Below are 18,394 nucleotides of genomic sequence, written 5' to 3' on the forward strand. Positions count from 1 at the left end.
GATTGAAAAAAGTGTTTTACATATCAATAGACAGTAGTGGGCACCCAAAATTGGGACAAGAATGAAAACTGCTGGGCTCAGAAGGATAGTCTGTTATATTTGTTAACATTCAATTTGCAGCAGTCAGGAGGTGAAAATTGTGTGTGATTGATGAATAAAAAACTAAAACTATGTCCCTTTTTCATACACAGGAAGACCTCAGCCAGGAGGAGGCTGTGGAACGTGGCAGTCAGGAGGAGGCGGGGATTAGTGGCAGCCAGGAGGAGGCGGGGATTAGTGGCAGCCAGGAGGAGGCGGGGCTAAGTGTCAGCCAAGAGAAGCCTGGGACCAGTCGCAGCCTGACTGAGTCTCAGGTTCCTCCCCTCCGCTTGCCATACAAAAGGGCCAGGAAGGCCACTCCGAGTCCCGTGCAGGATTCAGCATACAGGCTGATCCAGGAGGCTTCGGCGTCCCTCCGAGCCTTCCCCAGTCCTGAAGAGGCCTTTGCCTGCATGGCTGCCACAAAATTGCAGGGCATGTAGGAGGGCCAACGCAAGATCTCTGAGGACCTGATTTATAAAGTCCTACGTAAGGGGGAGAGTGGGGAACTGACACACAAGACAGATGTCATGGAGAGGGACGATCCTCCTCCTCCTCCTCCTCCTGCTGCCACAACTCCACCACCACAGCCAAAGCCTGTAAGGAAGCGTGGAAGGAAGACCAAAGAGTGATTGCCCTTGGTTCAGTCTGGTCTGACAGAAGATGCAGTCTCTCGTATGACCACAGCCTGGGGACACAGATGTCATCTGCTGCTTTCCGGATCTCTGGGACTTCTGGACCAGACTGCCCTCCCTTAGATATGGACTCCTCAGGCCACCAATTTTGCTTTTAAATAATTGATGTCTGCCCTGGGGGTCCAAGGCTTCACCCACTTCTGCAGTTTCTCCAGCGTTGCCTCCCTCTTTGTTTAGTTGTGAGCCCTTAATAAAATTTTTTTAGGGAAATTCTACTCTCCTGTGTGTGTTTTCATCCAAAAAGGACAGTTTGTTGGTGACGATTCAGGTACATTTCTAACATAAAATGTGAAATTAACAAGAGACAACAACAACAAACAATCTCCTACAGATTAAATAGAACAACATATTAGTGGTGTTGTGGGAACTTGTCACCAAAAACACACAAACATTTTCGGGAATACAAATCCAAATCACCAAAAAAAAACAAATAAAAAGAGAAACACAAAAAAAGATTCTACATTAAAGTAAAAAAACCTAAAAAAAAAAATATGTTGTCAGATGTGAGAAATCAAAATATATTGAGGGAATCCCGATAAATAGTAACGAAAAAAGTTTGTGAGAAGTGTGTGTGAATATGAGCATCAAAACGACTTAATTCTTGTCACATTATAAAGAAGAAGAGAGTGCGCTATATTAAACCATTTTGAACATTGCAGTGTGACGAAAGTGCTTTATCCATTACGAACGCTAAGTTTACCAGAACGAGCTGTCCCGTGTCTGAATTTCTTCTGAGCATGCGTGGCACTTTGTGCGTCGGAACAGGCCACACACGGTCGGAATTGACGCGATCGGATTTTGTTGTCGGAAAATTTTATCTCCTGCTGTCCAACTTTGTGTGTCGGAAAATCCGATGGAAAATGTCCGATGGAGCCCACACACGATCGGAATTTCCGACAACACGCTCCGATCGGACATTGTCCATCGGAAAATCCGACCGTGTGTACGGGGCATTACAGTTTCTTGCTATTGTGATTTTGGCTGATATGAAAATGAATGTAAGAAACCTTCTATGGGTTTTTGAGGCTGGGTCTGGGTGAGGGTATATATGAAGTTATAGACCCTGATCCAGAATCTCCGTACTTTGGGACATATATGGTATGCTGTTCCCACCTGGCTACCGGGGTACCCCGGGGTAGCCCCAAATACAAATGTAACTCCGCTTTAAAGGTGAGGGCATGCCTGAAGGGGGAGAGTGCACATTGCATGAAGACACCATTTGTTTGACCTTTTTTCTTTGATATGTTTATGGACTTTTTCTTGCTTATCAATATTGAGGACTATGTATAACACACACTGGGCACTTGCACTTTTTTCATCTGCTAATGAGCACCTGCACTATAATTGGGGATATTTTACTTAATTATCCTATTATCTGTTTATTTTATATTACCATTTTTAGAGTTTTAGTATATTGCATAATTCGTAGCGCTGCACATTGGGTATATATGTTTACATTGTCACAATTTGAGAAAGTGGTGAGTGCTGGCAGCTATTTCATAGTATTTTTTTATTTATTTTTCTGGGCTTTTGGAATTTTTTGTTTTTTGAGTTTTTAGTTTTGGCAGCTCACAAGGTTTATACATATTTATATCTGAGGACTTGGAACAGCTCTTGATCCAAAGCACACAGTGTCATCTGTAAAACATGGTGGAGGCAGTGTGATGGCATGGGCATGCATGGCTTCCAGTGGCAACGGGTCATTGGTGTTTATTGATGATGTGAAAAGAAGAAAAGAAGACAGAAGCAGACAAATGAATTCTGCAGTGTTTAGCGATATACTGTTAGTCCAGATTCAGCCAAATGCAGCAAAGTTAATTGGACGGCACGTCACAGTACAGATGAACAATGATTCGAAACACACTGCAAAAGCAACCCAGGAGCTTTTGAAGGAAAAGAAGTGGAATATTCTGCAATGGTCGAGTCAAACACCTGATCTCAAACCAATCGAACAACTGAAGACATCTGCAGTTAGAGCCTGACAAAGCATCAGAAAGGAGGAAAACCAGTCTTTGGTAATGTCCATGGGTTCCAGACTTCAGGCCGTCATTGCCAGTAAAAGATTCTCAACAAAATATTAAAAATTTACTTTTTATTTATGATTATATTCATTTGTCCTGCTACATTTGAGCCCCTAAAATTGGGGGGCTGTGTATAAAAATGTTCGCAGTTCCTAGAATTTTTACTTGATATTTATGTTGAACAACTTGAATTAACGTTGAAAGTCTGCGTTTTCAAATTCATTTGGATTGTTTCATTTTAATTTTTTCTGGTGGCATACAGAGCTAAAAGTATGAAAATTGTGCCTGCGTCCAAATATATATGGACTTAACTGATAAATATAAAAAAAGTATAGATATATATATATATATATATATATATATATATATATATATATATAAAAATGTTTTTCCATTTTTATTATTAGTTTATCACTTCTATCACTGTAGTAAGCAATCACTAGCACTGTGCAAAGGTTTAATCTATGAAACCTCGCTTACTACTGTGATGGATCACAGCAATCACATGATACAGGGCCTGTGATTGGCCCGAGTACCATGTGATCACTATGACAAACCACAGAGATCATCACAGTGGTAAGCAAGGCATCATGAATGATATCCTTGCTTACTACTGTAACTGTGATCGCTGTTATTGATTACACTCTGAGCAGCTTGGTATTGTGATCAGTAATCGACTGTGTCTGGTGGGCATGCACAAGGAGCAGTCTCTGAAGAATGTATGGGTACATCCTCCCAGAACTAGAAAGCACCCGCCGGGCGGGAACTGGTTATTACCTAATGAGTGTAATTTACCTTTAAAAGCCTCTCTTTATTAGACATCCAAAACCCCTGAGACTGCTACTTTGTGCTGCCACTCCTGGAAGGGAAGACAGCTATGATGTCCTAGTAGGGAGGGTGCTGGGAATCGACTCCCCTGGAGTAGTCACATTTTTAACAATGTCAAAAGCACATTGCATGTGACTAAAAGTAAATGGTGCCCCATCGTTGGTATCAGTGGGAGGAACAGTGCCCCATCATTGCCATCAGTGAAATGAATAGTGCCCCATCATTGGCATGAGTCAGAGGAATAGTGCTGCATCATTGGTATCTGTGGGATTAATAATTCTGCATCAATGGTATCGGCAGGAGAAATGGTGCCCCATTGTCAGTGTCAGTGGGAGAAATAATCCCATCATTGGTATTATTGGGAGTAAGGCCTCATGCACACTGGACATTTATACAGCTGCTGTTTTTGGCTTCAGATGTTTTTCTCTACAGTCAATAGACTCTAAAGCATGTTATCCTATGTGTCCATGCACACATAGGCAGTGGCGGCGGGTGAAGTTTTAGGATGGGGGGCGCCAGACCCCGCCCTTCCTTTTTGACCGCTCCCACTTGGTGAAAATGGGTGTGGATTTATTGAAATAGTGGGCGTGGCTCTAAGATAGTGTGGTTAGTGTCTGAGATGAACGAGAGATGGAGGGAGAGGGAAGGACAGCAGGCCCAGATCCTACACAGCAATAGAAATATGTGTATTCTAGAAAGTTTAACAATCAGCAGATAAAGATACTCCAAACACCTGGTGTTTGGTTGTTATGGCGTCAGGATGATTGAAGCGCATTATTTCTATTATTACATTGTAATATAAAATTAAATCATTCAACTCACCATAATACAGAATCAGTGGGAGTCCTGAGCATGTCGCCTGCCACCAGATGCAATCAGGTGTCCCCAGCGGAGTCCGTTTTTACATCAGGTGCCCCCAGCGGAGTCCGTCCTTACATCAGGTGCCCCCAGCGGAGTCCTTCCTTACATCAGGTGCCCCCAGCGGAGTCCTTCTTTACATTTTTCGTGACTGCCTGAGGGGGGTGGTGCCCGGTCACCCCCTATGGATGGGCCGCCACTGCACATAGGCTGTTATTAACTGTTTTTGGCTGGGGCGTTTTTGGCTGTAAAAAACCTTCAAAACTAGTAGGTTCTGAGAGGGGAAATTACAATAAATTAAGATAAACACTCAAAAATGCAACTCACCAGCATTTTTTAATGTTTTGGATCCCACTGATTTAACCACTTCAGCCCCGGAAGGCTTTGCCCCCCTACAGTTCAGGCCATTTTTTGCAATATGGCACTGCGTCGCTTTAACTGACAATTGCGCAGTTATGCGACACTGTACTCAAACAAAATCGACATCCTTTTTTTCCCCACAAATAGAGCTTTCTTTTGGTGGTATTTGATCACCTCTGCGGTTTTTATTTTTTGCGCTATAAACAAAAAAAGAGCGACAATTTTGAAAAAAAACAATACTTTTTGCTATAATGAATATCCCCCCAAAAAATAAAAAAATAAAAAATGTCTCCATCAGTTTAGGCCAATATGTATTCTTCTACATATTTTTAGTAAAAAAAAATTGCAATAAGTGTACATTGATTGGTTTGCGCAAAAGTTATAGTGTCTACAAAATAGGGGATATATTTATGGCATTTTTATTATAAATTTTCTTTTCACTAGTAATGGCAGTGATCAGCGATTTTTATCGGGACTGCGACATTGTGGTGGACAGATCGAACACTTTTGACAATTTTTTTGTGACCATTGACATTTATACAGCGATCAGAGCTAAAAATAGCCACTAATTACCGTATAAATGTCACTGGCAGGGAAGGGGTTAACACTAGGGGGCGATCAAGGGGTTAAGTGTTCCCTAGGGAGGTGTTTCTAACTGCGGGGAGAGTGTACTGACAGGGAGCAGAGAGAAATTGCTGTTCCTGATTACTAGAAACTGCAGATCTCTCTCCACTTCACTGAGAGAACGGTGATCTGTCTGTTTACATTGACAGATCCCCGTTCTGTCTCTCTCAGGAGCAAAAGCGGGTCGCAAGCGGACATTGCGGCAGCGGGCCATGCCCATCGGCTCCGGCTTCACACCGCATGTGCCCCCTATAGCCCTTAAAGCATCCACCGTACAGCTATGGTGATTCCCGCAGGGGAGCTAACCTACCGCAGTATAACAGCTGGTCGGTAAGTAGTTAAAAAAAAAAAACACTGGAAAACTATAAAACGCTATAAAACGCTGAAAAACATTGAAAAAAATCACTGCAAAGCTACTGAAGTTTTTATAACGTTATTATAATGTCCAGTGTGCATGAGGCCTAATAGTGCGGGCGGCACAGTGGTGTAGTGGGTAGCACTTTCGCCTAGCAGTAAGAAGGGTCACTGGTTCAAATCCCAACCACGACACTACCTGCCTGGAGTTTGTATGTTCTCCCTGTGCCTGTGTGGGTTTCCTCCAGGTACTCCGGTTTCCTCCCACACTCCAAAGACATGCTGGTAGGTTAATTGGATCCTGTCTAAATTGTCCCCAATATGTATGAATGTGAGTTAGGGACCTTAGATTGTAAGCTCCTAGAGGGTAGGGACTGATGTGAATGTACAATGTATATGCGTAAATTGACGGCGCTACATAAGTACCTGAAATAAATAATAGTGCTCCATCATTGGTATTATTGGGAAGAATAATACCCCATTGTTGGGATCAGTGCCATGAATTATGCCTCACTGTTAGTGTCAGTCAGAGGAATAGTGCCCCAAAGGCCAGATAAGGGCTAGCGATGGGCCACAGTTTGGAGATCACTGCCCCACACTAAACAGGCTTTTGACCCCTTTCACACTGGGGCACTTTTCAGGTGTTTTTGCGCTAAAATTAGCGCCTGTAAAGCACCTGAGTAGCGCCTCTCAAACCACCCCAGTGTGAAAGCCGGAGTGTTTTTACACCGGGCGGTGCGCTTGCAGGACAGGAAAAAAAGTCCTGCAAGCAGCATCTTTGGGGCAGTGCGGAATTGCTGTATACACCACTCCTCCACCATCCCTGCCATTTAAATGAATGGGCTCCGCTGCAGAAGCACCTCGGCAGAGGCGCTTTTTGGTCGCTATCAACCCTTTCCTCAGCCACTAGTGGGAGTTAAAAGCACCCCGTTAGCAGTACAATAGCAACGCTATAACAGTGGTAAAGCACCACTAAAACTAGCGGTGTTTTACCGCTAATGCCCGCACTGCCCCAGTGTGAAAGTAGCCTTAATGTTATTTTAATGAATACATACCAGCATTACATGATGATTTATATATTTGCTCAGAAGTTGACTTTAATGGTATATTTTTCAATATTGCATTAAAAGTGTGAGTCCCTCTATTGAGCATTCTGGGGACCTATCTATCTGTGAATGTAGTATAAGCTCATTCAGGCGATGTGTGTGCTTCTGTGTCTAAGACAGATAGTGGGTCTATGTATATCCCACTGTATGTCCTACTGTAAAATAAAGCCAGCAGGAGAAGCCTGTGGTCTATAAGTCTGCGGAAAATTTAGAGATGACTTTTTTGAATCTCCCCGTCATGTAACCACATGCTATTTATACCCAGACCTCTGTTCACCTCAAACCACTCTCCCCAGTGTTTTCCAGGTCGCCCAATGAGAGGAAGAGTGCTACAAAGCCGTGCACTGCACTTTAATGACATGCAGGGTGCCCAGGGGAGCCTGATATGGCTGTCCCTGATTTGTGGGGGTTCCAGCCAAAAAGAACTGGTGTTTCCTGGAGATCCAATGGGAAGTGCAGTCTTTCGAATGTAGAGTGTGTGAGGTTATGTGAGGGATCAGCATTCAGGCTGCGTTATTTGGGGTAAACACACCAAAGCCATCTCATTAGGGAACCCGATTCAATCCATTCACATTTGGTTTTGCTGCAAAAAAAAAAAAAAAAGACATCTTAACCCCTGCAGCGCCAAGGGCAGCGGCAAAGCCTCGTACTTAGCCTGGCACCACAAAGGTTAACGAGGAAACCTTGGAACAGCGTGCTGTGATTTCCTCAGTCTCAGACTAGATTCTCTCTGCCCTTCTTGTCACCTAAAAATAAAATAATAAACTTCTGTTCTATGCTATGGGATCCGCCGTAGAGAGGGAGCAGTGGGATCTGGAGAGGTTTTCGAAAGTAACAAGAGTTGGCGATGGCTGTTTCCTGTGGGTGAAGTTTTCTGATCTGAGTTCAAATTCATTTTTAGCTGCCTGTGTTTAAAATTCTGTTTGTTGAGCCGAACGCTGTAGAGTTGACACGTTTGTTCCTGGGTAAACATTCGGCTTGATGTTATAAAAAAATGGGATTACCATAACTCACTATATTATATGTCTTAAAGGGAACCCACCAGGAGAACAATATGGAAGAGGCAGATGCCAACTTGTTTTTAACTGTTTCGTGACCAGAGGTCATTGAGGCTTGGCTGCCCAGACCAAATTTAGTAGTCATTTATAGCCTAACTGCGTCAGTTATACTTTTTGCATACTTACAGCTTGGCTCCATGTAAGTATCCATATGCAGAAGGCCACTGGAGATGCTGTAAATCAGCGGTCATCAACCCTGTCCTCAGGGCCCACTAACAGGCCAGGTTTGCAAGATAACTGAAATACATCACAGGTGATATCACTGAGCAGCAAATGATTGCAGTATTCTAGTCTGCATCTCCCCAAGGTAATACATAAAGCCTGGCCTGTTAGACCCCATTCACACAGGGACGACTTGTCAGGCGACCTAGTCGCCTGACAAGTCGCCTCCCGTTCTGTACTATGGAGCCGTTCTAAGGGGAGCGACGCAAGTCGCTCCGACTTAGAAAAAGGTTCCTGTACGACTTCGGGGGCGACTTGGGGCGACTTGCATAGACTTCTATGCAGAAGTCGTTTTGCAAGTCGCCCGGGCATTCGTTTGCAGGTCGCCTCGCTGAGGCGACCTGCAAGTCGTGTTGCCCCTGTGTGAATGGGGTCTTAGTGGGCCCTGAGGACAGGGATGATGACCACTGCTGTAAATCATTGCAATAGTCCAAGCTTGTACACAGTGAGAGCCGTGATATTCCAGGTACTGCTCCAGTGGCTTCCCTTTTATATGCTGAACACTGGGGTTTTCTCCTTCATCATTAAAGTAGAGCTATAGGCAAAACTTTTTTTTCATTTTGGATAGAGCAAGGGAAGGTTATAACCCCTGTCAAATTTTGTTTTCGCCATCTGTGTCTCATTGAGGATATTTCACTTCACTTCCTGCTCCATAGCTAAAACAGGAAGTGAGAGGAAATCCCTGCAAATTAAAGGAATTTCTTGGGGACCCACGGGTCTCTAGAACTGGTGTCCCCATTGGAAGATTTCCCCTCTATTACTTTTCTGGGGACAACCCAAAATTTGGGATTTTCTTTTACTTTCACTTTCAATGATAATGGTAAAGAGGACAAATAGAGGGGATGAATCTCCCTAACGGGCACACAGACAGCAATAAAAACTGACAGGGGGTCTAATCCCTCTAAGGTCTCTATCGAAAACTAAAAAAAAGTTTTGCCTTTAGGCCAGGTTGACACTGAAAGCAAATATCGCATGACATGTAAAAATCAATGTTTCCCTATGAAAGCCAACTTAACTGGTCCAACTTTGGAACTAACCTGTCTGATTTCAGCAGATAGAATCATACCTCCCAACCGTCCCGGATTGCCCGTGAAAGTCCCGCTGTGGGAGGTCTGTCCCGCGTCCCGGGCACCTTCAATCCGGGACAATACAATGTCCCGGAATTGCCCCACTGGCCGATGTGATGCCCCCCTAAAAATTGCCGCCGCATTGCCGCTGTCCCTCAATGCCCGCTGTACTAGTTTTGGCCGAGACCGCTTCATTTCACCCCCAGACGCTGCCTGGCTCACTGCCAAAACAACTGGTTGCTAGGCATGGCCCGCCTGGCGTCTAACAACCAGTGACGTCACGACAAGGAGGAGAGTGGAGCCCCAGCATTTAGCCAAAGGAGGAGTCCTCTTCGCGCCTAAGCTCCGCCCCTGACTCCGCCCCCGACTCCGGGTCTTCCCTGAGTGGAGCACCAGCATTTAGCCAAAGGAGGATTCCTCTCTGCGCCTAAGCTCCGCCCCCCGGCTCCGCCCCTGACTCCGCCCCGACTCCTGGTCTTCCCTGAGTGGAACCCCAGCATTTAGCCAAAGGAGGATTCCTCTCTGCGCCTAAGCTCCGCCCCCGGCTCCGCCCCTGACTCCTCCCCCGACTCCGGGTCTTCCACGAAGGCTGTTCCTGCGCTGGAATAAAGGTAGGAGAAATGCTCCCTGCACTGCCCTGACTCTGAGTACACTCATGGTCACTCTGCTCCCTCCCATACACTGCCCCTCTCCAGTCATGCTGTACAGTCCCCCCATACTGCCCTCCACTACCCCCCCATTATACTGCCCCCCTCCCATTTTACTGCCCTCCACTACCCCCCCAATATACTGCCCTCTACTACCACCCCTCCCATCATACTGCCCCAATCCCATCATACTGCCCCCCCTCCTATTATACTGCCCTCCACTGCCACCCCTCCTATTATACTGCCCTCCACTAACCCCCCCATTATACTGCCTTTCACTGCCACCCCCACCCATCATACTGCCCCCCTCCAATTATACTGCCCTCCACTGCCACCCCTCCTATTATACTGCCCTCCACTACCACCCTTCCCATCATACTGCTCTCCCTCCCATCATACTGCCCTCCACTACCACCCCTCCCATAATACTGCCCTCCACTAAACCCCCTCCCATTATATTGCCCTCCACTACCATCCCTCCCATCATACTGCCCTGCACTAACCCCTCCTCCCATGATACTGCCCTCCACTACCGCCTCCTCCCATCATACTGCCCTCCACTACCTCCTCTCCCATCATACTGCCCTCCACCCCATCATACTGCCCTCCGCTGCCTCCCCTCCCATCATAATGCCTTCCACTGCCTCCGCCCCCAACATACTGCCTTCCACTGCCACCCCTCCCATCATACTGCCCTCCACTGACACCCCCTCCCATCATACTGCCCTCCACCCCATCATACTGCCCTCCACTGCCACCAACTCCCATCAAAAACTGTAAAAAAAACCCTAAAAAATAAAATGGATAAAATATAATGGTAAAAAATAATAACAAAAATAAAATAACAATAAAAAAAAACTACTGATCCTGTCCACTGCCCTACTGATTATGTCTACTGCCCTACTGACCACGTCCACTGCTCTACTGACCACGTCCACTGCCCTACTTACCACGTCCACTGCCCTACTGACCATGTCCACTGCCCTACTGACCATGTCCACTACCTTACTGACCACTTTCTCTGCCATACTGACCACTTTCTCTGCAAAACTGACCACTTCCACTGCTCTACTGACCATGTCCTACTGACTGACACCATTCACAGTCCACACTGACACCACTGGCGGAACTACCAGCAAAGGTTGCACTTGCAACTAGGCCCTGGCCTTCTGCCACCATGGCCGGGCCCAATCTGCTGTGGGACCATGAAGGGTGATGGGATCAGTGGGAAGGGCTCTGGGCTCGAAGGGAATGGCCCAGGCTGGAGGTCGGGGGGCCCTTCATGGTTTCTTGCACCAGGGCCCCTGAAGGTTCTAATTACGCCTCTGCTGCACCCTGTATATAGCTCATCCAGTACCCTGTGCCCTGTATATAGCTCGTCTCAGAAGCCCGCATGTATATAGCTCATCCCAGAACCCTGCACCCTGTATATAGCTCATCCCAGCACCCTGCACCCTGTATATAGCTCATCCAAGAACCCTGCACCCTGTATATATCTCATCCCAGAACCCTACACCCTGTATATAGCTCATCCCAGAACCCCGTATATAGCTCATCTCAGATCCCTGGACCCTGTATATAGCTCATCCCAGAACCATGCACCCTGTATATATGCTCATCTCAGAACTCTGCACATAGCTCATCCCAGAACCCTGCACTCTGCACATAGCTCATCCCAGAACCCTGCACTCTGCACATAGCTCATTCCAGAACCCTGCACTCTGCACATTGCTCATTCCAGAACCCTGCACTCTGCACATAGCTCATTCCAGAACCCTGCACTGTTTACATAGCTCATTCCAGAACCCTGCACTCTTTACATAGCTCGTCCCAGAACCCTGCACTCTGTACATAGCTCATCCCAGAACCCTGCACTCTGTGCATAGCTCATCTCAGAACCCTGCACTCTGTACATAGCTCACCCCAGAACCCTGCACTCTGCACATAGCTCATTCCAGAACCCTGCACTCTGCACATAGCTCATTCCAGAACCCTGCACTCTGCACATTGCTCATTCCAGAACCCTGCACTCTGCACATAGCGCATCCCAGAACCCTGCACTCTGCACATAGCTCATTCCAGAACCCTGCACTGTTTACATAGCTCATTCCAGAACCCTACACTCTTTAGATAGCTCATCCCAGAACCCTGCACTCTGTACATAGCTCATCCCAGAACCCTGCACTCTGTACATAGCTCAACCCAGAACCCTGCACTCTGCATGCAGCTCACTCCAGAACCCTGCACTCTGAATGCAGCTCACCCCAGAACCCTGCACTCTGTACACAGCTCATGCCAGAACCCTGCACTCTGTACACAGCTCATGCCAGAACCCTGCACTCTGTACACAGCTCATGCCAGAACCCTGCACTCTGTACACAGCTCATGCCAGAACCCTGCACTCTGTACACAGCTCATGCCAGAACCCTGCACTCTGTACACAGCTCATGCCAGAACCCTGCACTCTGTACACAGCTCATGCCAGAACCCTGCACTCTGTACATAGCTCATGCCAGAACCCTGCACTCTGTACATAGCTCATCCTACAACCCTGCACTCTGTATATAGCTCATGCCAGAACCCTGCACTCTGCATATAGCTCATCCTACAACCCTGCACTTTGTACGTAATGCACTCCAAACACTGCATTCTTTTATCCTTTTTTTAAATGAATGTGCTGGGGTATGTATGTATCCAAGAGACTCTTGCTTGTGGAACAATAATAAAAGCATATTTTATAGATACAAGGAAGCCCAAGTTTTGTTTAATGATGCCCATTAAGCTCCTCCCACTGTCAAAAGTTTGACCACGCCCACATTTGCCGCAGCGCGCTATGCAAGGTTACTTCCTTCCTCAAGTGTCCCTCATTCTGAGGTTCAAAAGTTGGGAGGTATGTAGAATTCAATGGTAGTTGCACCCAAGTCAGATCCTCATCCTAACTGATGTGATTTGAATCCGACATTACAGAAAGATTACACAAGCGTTCCCGGAAACTGCTTCAAAGTCACGTCGAAGTCGCCTGGCAAAGTCATACAACTTTCAGGTCACGGCAGTATGAACTGGGCCTCAGTTATACTCCAATTGGTTCACACCACATTGTAATCAATACAGCATCTGCGCTGAGAGGCGTTAAAGTGCAATATTGTAACACATTAATGTGTATTCCTGATGCGTTTGTGATGTATTTACTTGCAGTTTAAGTGCATTTTTCTTGCGGTGATATGAGCTGCGTTATTTTATGTTCATGGCATATGACATCACGTAGCCTCAGAAATATGGTGACAGGAAAGGGAAATCTAGTTTTTTAACTTTATTTGTGAACATTTTTTTTTAACTTTATTTCTACTGCACAATCGTGTGCATACATCTTGTGCTACAATGGGATACACTGTATAGCGTTGCGCAGGGTTTTTTTTCTCAGAGAATAGGTGCTGGAACTTCCACCTACTGAGTCACTTCTTGTCTCTGCCCCCTACCCACCTCCGAGCAACATCTCTTGGTTCCACCCCTTACCCACCTCCTAGCACCGTCTCATTCAGAGAATACTGAGCCAAGTATGATTATGTCATGCTATGCTAAAGTAATTTGTATGGAAATTGGTAATAACAAGAAAAGCAGTACAATAGATCCCCTGCAGCCAGCAGCAGTATACCCCTAAGCAACAATAGACCCCCCAGCAACATAGGACCCCTGCAACAAAATATCATCCCAGCAATAATAGACCCCTGGCAGCAAGACCAGATCTCCCAGCAGCCAGCATCAATAGACTCTCCAGCAGCCAGAAACAATAGACCCCTCCTTTAACAGTAGATCCCTTCCAGCAGCAGTTGACCCCCCAGCAATATAACCTCCCCCAGCAACAATGAACCCCCCCCAGCAACAATAGGCCACCACACAAAAACAGATCTCCTCCAGCGACAACAGATCTTCCAGCAGCCAGCATCAATAGACCCTGCAGCACACCCCAGCCCCCCTTGCCATTAGATACATTCAGTGCTGGAGGTGCCGGAACTGCATTCCCCCGCATTCCCGCTGAAAAAAAGCCCTGGCGTTGCTACAGTGTTGTGTTGCACAAAAATACATGCATCATTTTAATGCAATGCCAGGCAATGCAGGTATATTGGTGTGAGCAACAATGATTTAAAGCAATGTTATTTCCCTTGCTATTGTGTTGTGGTTGTATAGAGCAAAGCTACCTAACACATCACAATGGCTCTGGTGTGAACTGGCCCTAAATGCCTTGGAGGGAATTTACTAAAACAGTGAGAGTCATTTTTGGGATCCAGCCTCCTGTCCCATGAGATATAAAAGGGAATAGGTCCGGGTCCCAAGAGGTTGGGAAGCGAGCAAGAGAACAGCAACTTTGCAAGAACTCGCTGAGACTTGTGGTTTTTCAACGGAACGCCGATACTTTGTAAGATACCTGAACTTTCGACTTTTCCAGTTGAGTTGTGCCAAGTATGGACTTCACCCAAAAGAACTAAGAACTTAGTCAGCAGCTACAAATACTGTAACTGCTGACTTTTAGTATGAGGACACTTACCTGCCCCTGGATCCAGCAATGTCTTCACCTGACCTGATTCTTCAATCGGCTTCGAATGCAGGTGTCTACATCTGAAGTTAGGGAAACAAGGAAGTGAAGCCTTGTGGCTTCACAGTCAGCTTCCTACAGCGCATGCATGAGTCATGCTGTGCCTTGTGAATGATCCTGTAGTCTTGTGGGACCTGTGGTGTTTTCCAGAAGACTGCAGGGGGAAGGAGGGGGGGCTGAATTTCCAGCTCGATCTGAACCGAAAGTGGAAGCAGATACCTGTCAAAACCAGGTACCCACTCCCCCTCCCCACCCCCCACAAAAAAAGGGGGAAGGGAGCAAACAGGCAGAGCTTCCCCTTTTGGGTGGAGCTTTGCTTTATCCTGTGCAGGTATGCTGGGGCAGCAACTACTAGAGTCAATTAGGAAAATGACGTTTTACCCTGTCATACATGCTGTATTATTAGTAAAAGTTGTTTCAACCGCTCAAGCTTGGTCTGAAGTTCTTCAAGGGGTGCATGTAGGGTCCTGGTATCTTTCTAAAGGACCTGGGTTTGTAATAGCACATTAGAAGCCTGTGTAATGTCACTACAACAAAAGGTTATAAAGAAGGAGGTTGCTATGTGTAACCAGAGAGGAGAGTTGTTGGCTTGGTACCTGGTTAAGTGATGTACAAATCGCATGCCAAATGGGCAGCAATTGCACCATTCTAATCAGCGCCACAATTTCCAAAAGTAGTTTCTGTACTACTTTTAGCGACTTCGGGGTGCAATTTTTATTGAAATCTGTGCAGAAACCTGCACAGATGTCTCTGAAATTCCCCCTGCAGTCGGGACTGACATGCGGGAATGAAATCGTGTGAGTTCAGCTGAACTTGCATGATTTCCTCTCGTTGTCAGTGTGAACCAAGGCTCAAACTAGGTCTTTGTCTTTGTAATTCACCTGCTGCAATCCCAGGTACACCATTTCTTATCAAACTCCCTTAAGTTTGCCTTCAAATATTGTTATACGTAGAAATACAGATTCGCGTGTCTGCAAATAAATGAAAATAAAAAATTCTAATTGTGGTTGCGATCAAATATTCGCAGCTGCAATCAAAAGAGCGTGGTTTCAACTTCTGCCCTGGAAATGAGTCATTGTAATCACCTTGAAGTTCCTGTGCGGCTCAGGATCTCCATCTAGGTGGACATGGCGAGGTCCCTCTTTACCAAAGAGGAGGTGCTGCTCATTTGCCGGGTAAGTGTAGGATATGTACTTGTGCTTACTCAATGTGGGGGTGGTAGTTAGATTTGGTGTGGGTGGGGTTCATTGATTTGTTTATTTGGCATCACCACACATTTGCTTCTGGCCCATGTGCACACATCACTTCCTGCATTAGTTCTGCTGATGTAAATCAGTAAGAACTATGCAACTATAAATGAGAGCTCCTTTCTATTAAAATATATATGACTTGTTTCACACTTGGGCAACTTTTCCAGCCAATTTGGACCTTTCGAGTTGCATGATAAGTTGTGCCCCATGATTCTCAATGATAACCATTCATATCTGTGCTACTTCAAGTTGCAAAAACTTCAAAGTAGTCTCTGTATTACTTTGGTGTGACTTTCATGTGACTTGAGGTACATAGGGCACAATATTACACAGGCATTCCCAGAAGTTGCAGCAGCAAAGTGGCAGCAAAATAGTGTAACTTTCAGGTCGCAGCAGTGTGAATGAGATTCATGGATAACATCTTTGAATTAGGCCCTATTTTCACTTGTGCATCCTGCAAGTGGGTCAAATTCGTCCCTGCACTACTCTGGTTTGACTTGCAATTTCCAAATGCAATTTGAGGGCCATGTAATGCAAGATTACACAGGCATTGGTCGCACAAGTGCAAATGGGGCCTAATTCAAAGGTGTTATCAATGAATCTCATTAGGTTCCTTTCACATTTGGCCGACATTTTATGCAACTTGAGGTCCATAATGCAGCATACACACGAGCGGACTTTACAGCAGACTTGGTCCAGCGGACCAGAGTCTGCCGGACAATCCGATCATGTGTAGGCTCCTGCAGACTTTTTTTCCCAAAAGTCCGACGGACCTAGAAATGAAACATGTTTCAAATCTTTCCTTCGTAACTCTGCCGGACTCAGTTCCTGACGGAAAGCCTGTTCGTCTGTATGCTGGTCCAACGGACCAGATGCGACGCAAGGGCAGGGTACTGCATCTCGCGCTCACTGCAATAGGAAAAACACATTTTTCTATTGCGGCGAGCGCAAGGCATACCAGGTCCTTAGGTCCGGTAAGGATTTTAAGGGGAACCCCCTACGCGGAAAAAACGGCGTGGGGTCCCCCCAAAGTCCATACCAGACCCCGATCTGAGCACGCAGCCCGGCCGGTCAGGAAAGGGGGTGGGGACGAGCGAGCGCCCCCCTCCTGAACTGTACCAGGCCACATGCCCTCAACATGGGGAGGTGGGTGCTTTGGGGTGCAGAGCCCCCCCCGCCCCAAAGCACCCACCCTCCCCATGTTGAGGGCATGCGGCCTGGTATGGTTCAGGAGGGGGGGGCGCTTGCTCGTCCCCTCCCTTTCCTGACCTGCTGGGCTGCTTGCTCGAATAAGGGTCTGGTAAGGATTTTGGGGGGACCCCCACGCCATTTTTTTTTAACTTTTGGCGTGGCGGGTTCCCTACGGGTCCATACTAGACCCGAAGGGCCTGGTATAGACCTGAGGGGAACCCCACACCAAAAAAAAAGCTCTACTTGTTGGAAAAAAAGGACATACATTTTGTGTGGGTACAGTGTTGCACGACCGCGCAATTGTCAGTTAAAGCGACGCAGTGCCAAATCGCAAAAAAAGACCTGGTCATGAAGGGGGGGTAAACCTTTTAGAGCTGAAGTAGTTAAAAATAAATGGCTTACATTATGTGTACAAAACAACACTCTACTAGACATGCATATCTGTCATGAACAGGTGTGACCAGAACCGTGTGATCTGTGACAGAGGACACCAAAACGTATATAAGTGAAAATATAATAATTTATTAAAGTAAGTGAATAATATAATACAACCACCTCCAATATGACACAGTGCAATAACCAACCAACAGACAGAGACCCACAAATAATAACAGACAGATAAGTACAATAAATTGCAAATACCAGGATCATAAACAATAGCCAGGCCAGGGTCATACACAGCAGATCAGCAGATGGACAGGGAATGTTCCGGAGACATAAACGTAAGCCAGGCCAAGGTCATACACAGGGAGATCAGCAGATGGGGTCAGGAACACAGGACAGGGAGAGGATGGATGGATCAGACTGCAGGCAGGGATGCAAGGTAACAGGTGGGACAGGATCAGATACACGGGTCACAGGTTCAGGGCACAGGGAACAGGAACAGGTTCAGAATCAGGATCAGATCACAAGCTAGCAGGTCAGGGCACAAGGAAGAAACCAAGGCAAACATGTGATTGCTTGCCGGGTATTTATAGGCCTGTAATTGGCCTCAAGTGATACCTGATTGTAGGAGGTACTGTCTGCTCTATACTGCCAGGATCCATCTGCTGGTGGACGCCAGTACTACGGCCCAAAGATGACATAACATCAGCAGGGAAAAGCTCTCCTGACAGTTCCAAACTGCCAGGAGACACCTGCTGGTGGACCTCAGTACTGCATGCCAAATGACAGATATTACCAGCGGATGAAACATTTCCTGACAGTACCCCCCCTCAAAGGAGCGGCCTCCGGACGCTCCAACTGGTTGTAATTGTCCATAGTCTATGGCATCAAGCAGAACAACAGATGTGGGGACGTCAGGCTGGGCAACAGGCACTTCAGGCTGGGCATCAGGCACATCAGGGCAGACAGCGGGCACATCAGAGCAGACAGCGGGCACATCAGAGCAGACAGTGGGCTCCGGGTCGTCGAGCTGGGCAGCAGACTCCGGGTCGTCCAGCTG

General features: G+C 46.5%; 1 long non-coding RNA gene across 1 annotated transcript in view; it reads left to right on the plus strand.

The window, feature by feature from the left end:
- Positions 1-9,824: 9,824 nt before the first annotated feature.
- LOC141102568 (uncharacterized) overlaps positions 9,825-18,394 on the plus strand; it is a 29,522-nt gene continuing 20,952 nt past the window's right edge. Inside the window, exon 1 of the long non-coding RNA XR_012235152.1 lies at positions 9,825-9,882. This is a non-coding gene — a long non-coding RNA (uncharacterized lncRNA). The remainder of the gene's footprint in view (positions 9,883-18,394) is intronic.

This window comes from Aquarana catesbeiana, linkage group LG07 (genome assembly GCF_042186555.1).
Source record: "Aquarana catesbeiana isolate 2022-GZ linkage group LG07, ASM4218655v1, whole genome shotgun sequence".
NCBI lineage: Eukaryota > Metazoa > Chordata > Amphibia > Anura > Ranidae > Aquarana > Aquarana catesbeiana.